Source organism: Bubalus kerabau, chromosome 5 (genome assembly GCF_029407905.1).
Source record: "Bubalus kerabau isolate K-KA32 ecotype Philippines breed swamp buffalo chromosome 5, PCC_UOA_SB_1v2, whole genome shotgun sequence".
Lineage (NCBI taxonomy): Eukaryota > Metazoa > Chordata > Mammalia > Artiodactyla > Bovidae > Bubalus > Bubalus kerabau.
The window spans coordinates 2,824,244-2,831,259 of record NC_073628.1 but is presented as its reverse complement, the minus strand read 5'-3'; positions in this window follow the sequence as shown (position 1 = coordinate 2,831,259).

The window sequence follows — 7,016 nt, the reverse complement described above, 5'->3', positions numbered from 1 at the left end:
TGGTATCTATTCCCATCCACAGTGGACAAATCAGCAATGACTTAAAATTACAACCCCTAATCCTACCCAGCACTAGTCACACTGGAGACCTTGGGGATGCTCAACTCCAGCCTGGGTGTCCCGGGAGGTCAACCCGCCTTGACCTGCCTAGTTATCCAGTCCCCGGGAGGTTGTCATGCCTCAGCCTACGTGGGGATCCACCAGCCTGGGGTCCCAGGTGGTCGACCTGCCTTGACCTGCCTAGGGATCTGGTCCCCATGAAGTTGTCATGCCTCAACCTGCTTAGGGATCCACCAGTCCAGGGGTTCCAGGAGGTCAACATGCCTTTACCTGCCCAGGGACCCAATTCTCAGGAGGCCAACATGCCTCAATCTGCCTGGAGATTCGATCTCCAGGAGGTTATCATGCCTCAACCTGCCTGGGGATCTGCACCCTGACCTGGGAACACCTGGCTCTCAGGTTGCAACAGTACTGGGTAGGATAAGCTTCAGAAATATTCACCCCTAAGGAAGTCCACCCATGAAAATAGCAGGAAGTCTATTCGTTTTGGGACTGTGCCCAGTCTCAGCAATAACTCAGGAATCCAATGAGAACCCCATTGCCTTTCTGGAAAGTCTAAAAGAGGCCCTCCATAAGTTTACCAATTTGGACTTGGACTTTTATGAGGGACAGGTGATTTTAAAGGACAAATTCCTGTTCCAATGTGCATTAGACATCAGCATAAAGTTATAGCAGCTACAGCAGCAGGGCCCCGCTGCCTCTGTAAATGAGATGGTCCAGACGGCCACCAGTACCTTTAATTACAGAGAATGGGAGAGGGAAGCCAAGGCCTAGAAAGGGAAGAGAAGGAAAGAGACAAGGCATTCCCAGATGCTGGCTGCCCTCCAGGGAAGCCTATGGCAAACTCCGAGTCCTTAAAGGACAAGGCCCGCAGCAAATGCCTAATCTGTAGACAAGTGGGATATTGGACCAAAGAGTATCCAAACCGTGATGAGTGTCCAAACCGTGACAAGTGTCCAAACTGTGGCAAGTCTCCTAAAATGGCTTGCCACAAATGCCATCAGTTGGGACATTGGGCGGCACTCTGCCTTAGGACCCAAGAGCCTCAAGATCAAGCACCAAGCCTTCCCTCACGATGGTTCAACAGGACTGAAGCTGCCCGCTCCAGCCAGCCCGCCTGTCACAGATAACCATCACATCAACAGGACTGAAGCTGCCCGCTCCAGCCAGCCCGCCTGTCACAGATAACCATCACGGGGCTGGAGACAAGGGTGCAACTGCATGTGGCAGGTAGGTCTGAGAATTTCTTGGTTGACACAGGGGCTACCTACTCTGTCCTGACTTCCTACTCCAGAGCCTTCTCTTCCCAAACCTGTACCATTTTGGGTGCTACAGGAAAAACAATTACAAAAAGATTCACTTGAGAATTTTTTTGCTGCTGGGATGGACAAATATTTCCCATATTTGGAAAATGGTGGTCCCTGAGTGTCCTACTCCCTTATTGGGGAGAGATATACTCACTAAACTGGGGACCATCCTTGTGATGGGAAGCTCTTCAGCCCCTAGAGCCCTGAAAGGTTGTTGCTGAACCACGAAAAGACGTCAGGATTCTTGGCCTCCGGAGGAGAAGAATTCAATCTGGGGCCAGAGACAAGGCTTGATTGCTCAGAGCTTTTGTGTAATACAGTTTTATTAAAGTATAAAGGGGATAGAGAAAGCTTCTGACATAGGCATCAGTTCAGTTCAGTTCAGTTCAGTCGCTCAGTCGTGTCTGACTCTTTGCGACCCCATGAATCGCAGCACGCCAGGCCTCCCTGTCCATCACCAACTCCTGGAGTTCACCCAGACTCACATCCATCAAGTCAGTGATGCCATCCAGCCATCTCATCCTCTGTCGTCCCCTTCTCCTCCTGCCCCCAATCCTTCCCAGCATCAGAGTCTTTTCCAATGAGTCAACTCTTCGAATGAGGTGGCCAAAGTACTGGAGTTTCAGCTTTAGCATCATTCCTTCCAAAGAAATCCCAGGGCTCATCTCTTTCAGAATGGACTGGTTGGATCTCCTTGCAGTCCAAGGGACTCTCAAGAGTCTTCTCCAACATCACAGTTCAAAAGCATCAATTCTTCGGCGCTCAGCCTTCTTCACAGTCCAACTCTCACATCCATACATGACCACAGGAAAAACCATAGCCTTGACTAGCCGGACCTTTGTTGGCAAAGTAATGTCTCTGCTTTTGGAAGGACTACAGCTTCTAATAAATAAATTCCTTGCCTATGGGCTATTGGTCCCCACAAATTTGCTATGTAACACACTGATCCTCCTTGTAAAGAAAAAGGACAGGACCTGGTGAATGTTTCAAGATCTCTGGGTCATAAATCTGTAGTCCCCCTCCATCCCACAGTACCCAATCCCTATGTAATCTTGGGAGAAATCCCTCCCAGTGTCAAGTGGTTTATAGTCCTGGATCTCAAAGATGCATTCTTTTGCATACCACTAGCTAAAGAATCCCAATATCTTTTTGCCTTTGAGTGGGAGGCTCCAGGAGGAAAACACCAACAGATGACTTGGACAGTATTACCTCAGGGGTTCAGAGATAGTCCCACTGTTTGGGCATGCTATTAGCCAGGATCTCCTAGATCTGGACCTGGGACCTAATGGGAAAATATTACAATATGTAGATGACCTACTAATCTACTCTCCCAGTGAGAAAAATGCCTAACAACATGCAATTCAGGTTCTAAACTTTTTAGCAGAGATGGTCGAGACACAGGTCACTTACCTGGGAGTTCAGAATACTCATGGGTCCAGGAGGCTGTCCTCTGATCGAGTACAAGGAGTCCTCCAATTACCCTCCCCCATGACTCAAAAACAATTGCAAGCTTTTCTGGGGCTAACTGGGAATTGTAGAATCTGGATACCCAACTATGGGCTAATTGCCCAGCCCTTTTAAAGGGCTTTCTTTAAAAGCCCTTTCCTTTTTAGGAAAGTTTGAAGGGACGGGATGATTCAACTCCATGGATGTGGAGAACTCAAAAGGAGGCAGAGGCTGCACTAAAACAAGCCTTAACTCAAGCACCTGCCTTGAGGTTGCCAGACCCCTCCCCCCAAAAAATTCCAACTTTATGTCCACAAAAAGGAACGAATAGCCTTGGGAGTGTTAGCTCAAAGGTTGGGAACTGAGCCCCAGCCTGTAGCTAACTTATCCAAGAGGCTCGATCCCACTGCCCAAGGCTGGCCTCCCTGCCTTCAAAATCTTGCAGCTATTGCAGTCCTGACAGAAGATGCATTAAAACTCTCTTTTGGGGCAAAGTATTTTTACCAGCCACCAAGTGAAACAACTCCTGAATGGGAGAGACCATTTATGGATGTCTGATCAAAGGATCCTCAGATATCAAGTAGTGCTGATGGAAAATGCGGACTATATCCCCTTGTGAGATTCTTAACCCAGCCACCCTCCTGCCTGCCCACAAGGGCTCTCTCCCCATTCACTCTTGCCTAGAAACCTTGGGACACACGGGACAAAACCCCAAGAGGAATTGTCAGAAGATCCTCTGACCAATCCTGAGGAAATCTGGTACACTGATGGAAGCAGCTTTGCCTTGGATGGAAAAAGAACAGCAAGATTTGCACTAGTCTCCAATTTTGAGACCACAGAGGCTAAACCTTTGATACCAGGTACTTCATCCCAATTGGCTGAGCTCATAGCCCTGACTTGAACTTTAGAGATGGGAAAAGTTGAAGAAGAGTAGCCATCACACTGACTCCCAGTATATCTTTCTGGTGCTACATGCACATGCTGCTATTTGGAAAGAAAGACCACTTGACCACTCGAGGGTCCCCAGTCAAGGATGGTGATCAAATCCTTAGGCTATTGGAGGCAGTCCACCTGCCCGCTGAGGTTTCAGTCTCCCACTGTAAAGGACACCAAAAAGGGAGCACAGAAGTGGCACGAGGGAACCAAGCAGCTGATCAGGCAGCTAGGAGAGCAGCATTACAGAACCATGACCTAATAGGGATTGCCACCTTAGTTCCACAGACTAATTTGCCAGAAACTCCTTCATATACTGAAGGAGAGACTCTTAAAGCTAAGATCGAGGGCTTTCAAGAAGATCATATGGGGTGGTTCCAAAAGGAGGGACTCCTTTTTCTGCCTGGAAGCCTCCAATGGAAGTTCATTAACTCCTTACATGCCACTACTCATTTAGGAGAAAAGGCCCTCCAAAGATTACTAGAAAGGTCCTTCAGAGGAACAGGCCTCCAAACAACTATAAGACAGGATGTATTTTCCTTTGTTTGCCAAATAAAACTGAGTTGTCACCGAGCTGTGTTAGTCGCTCAGTTGTGCCCAACTCTTTGCAACCCCATGGACTGCAGCCCACCAGGCTCCTCTGCCCATGAGATTTTTCCAGGCAAAGATACTGGAGTGGGTTGCCATTTCCTTCTCCGGGGGAGCTTCCCAACTCAGGGATCGAACCCGGGCCTTCTGCACTTGCAGGCAGATTCTTTACCGACTGAGCTACAAGGGAAGTCCCAACACTGGTCTAATGTTTAACTGAGCTGTAACACTGGTCCGCCACTTCAAATTTTTGCTGTGGCAAGACAGAACCAGGGAAATTACACAGTCCCCCAACAATATGATGTGAGCTCGAGTCCAGATTCATTTTCCTCCATTTGGGTATTCACCTGACCCAAGCTTGCACTTATTATTTTTTAATTAAGACAACTTTTAGGAGCTTCATTGGTGGCTCAGTGGAGAGGGATCTGCCTGCCAGTGCAGGGGACACGGGTTCAGCCCCTGGTCCAGAAAGATCCCACATGCCATGGAGCAGCTAAGCTCACGCACCACAATTACTGAGACCACAGTCTAGAGCCTGGGAGCCACGACGGAGCCTGCGGGCTGAGACTTACTGAAGCCCACGTGGCCTAGAGCCCACGCTTGGCAACAAGAGAGCCAGCGCGATGAGAAGCCTGCCCACCATAACAAAGAGGAGCCTCCCGCTCACTGCAGTTAGAGAAAGCCCTCACACAAAAGGAAGACCCAGCAAAATCAAAAGTAAACTAATAAATTTTAAAAAATAAAATAAAACCATTTTTATTGAAAAGCCCCTCCTTTCCCCCTTGATCGTCAGATGCCTCGTCACCTGAGTTCTCAACGTCCCTTGGTTGCTCAGGTGCTGTTCGTTGAGTGCCAGGTGTTGAGAACCATCCAGGTGCCAAGCCAGAAGGCAGAGCCAGGCAGCAGCTATAGGCCACAGAGAGCCCTGGACCCCAGCGGGAGGTGCAGTCGGTGGAGGGTGACATGCTCTCAGCTCTGCCACCGTCAGACCTGCCAGCGTCAGTGACCTCCAGGGACCCCTGCAAGTTTCTTTATTGTCAAGTAACCTATAGCAGCCTGCCTCCAAGACAATGCCTCTGGCTGCTGGGCACACCTCTGTTGGCCCCTCCGCTGCCTGTGTCACCAGTGGGAGATCACGGGGCGGGGGTGCAGGGCTTCTGAGGTCGCTGTAAAGGACGTTGTGTGAAGGGGATCACCCACTATGGGGGTCGCTATGTTGGGAGGACCTTTGAGCAGCCTGTGGAGAAGCCCACATGGTGACAAGCTGAGGCCCCCAGCCAACACATACACGTACATTAGTCACTCAGTCATGTCCGATTCTTTGCGACCCTATGAACTGTAGCCGGCCAGGCTCCTCTGTCCATGGGGATTCTCCAGCCAAGAATACTGGAGTGGGTTGCCACACCCTTGTCCAGGTGATCTTCCCAACCCAGGGATCGAACTGGGGTCTCCTGCACTGTGGGCAGATTCTTTACCAGCTGAGCTACCAGGGAAGCCCAAAGCCAGCACCAATTGCCAAACACACTTGGAGCTGCCTTGCAAGCAAGTCCTCCAGCCCCAGCTGAGCTTTCTGGCGATGCCGTCCTGGCCAACACCTTGCCTGCCACCCTGTGAGAAACCTTGACCCAGAACCACCCGGCTAAGCTCCTTCTGAACTCATGAGCCTCAGAAACTGGGTGAGATGATGTCTACTGCTGGTTTAAGCCATTAAGTGTAGGAGTCCCTTACAGCACAGCTATGGATAATACATAACCTTGCCTCTTCCTAGCGATGATTTTATGACCCAAGAGCGGTTTGCAACCCATAATCTGCAAAGTGCTGGTGGAAAGCTTTGCCTCTGGACCTTCCCTGCTCCGTGACACAGCTTGTCTAGTTATTTAACACCTGGAGCAAGATGAGAGAAAGCTCCAGAGGGAGGTGGTAAAGGGCACAGACTGGCGCCAGATGGCGTTTGGACCCCAGCTCTGCCGTGCATCAGCCTGCAACCTGGGCAGGTCTCACTGCCCATCTGTGCCTCAGTTTCACTAGCTGTAAAATGGGGATGACAATAGTCAGCAGCAGGGTTGTGAGTGTCACAGGGTGTAAGGTTTTCGTGACGGTGGCTGGAGCTCAGTAGGAGCTGTAAGAGTCAGCTTCTGACTTGTGGCAGATGGTGTTCTGGGGCTGGGGATACATCAGGACACAAAATAATCAGAAATTTACCCTCTACTGGGCTTGTATTCCAGCGGGGGAGACAGGTAAGCAAGATAAGTCGGTAATTTATGTTATGTCAGTGGGCTTCCCTGGTGGCTCAGATGGTAAAGAATCTACCTGCAATGCAAGAGACCTGGGTCAATCCCTGAGTTGGGAAGATCCCCGGAGAATGGCATGGCAACCCACTCTAGTATTCTTATCTGAAGAATTCCATGGGCAGAGGAGCCTGGTGGACTGGTCCATGGGCTCGCACAGGGTCAGACACGACTAAAAGCGACTTGGCAGTAATGACAGATGAGGTTACTGAGGGATTTCTTGAGCCTCCCTGTTTGTCCAGGTGATCATACTGGTCCTGCACAAACCTCCAACTGCTGCCCATATTCTGGGACAAGGAACTGGGTGGCATGACCAGGTCTGCCCATGGATCATTGATGACGAGCCAATGCAGGGCACTGAATTTCTGGAAACCAATGTCATCCCCTCCTGGCC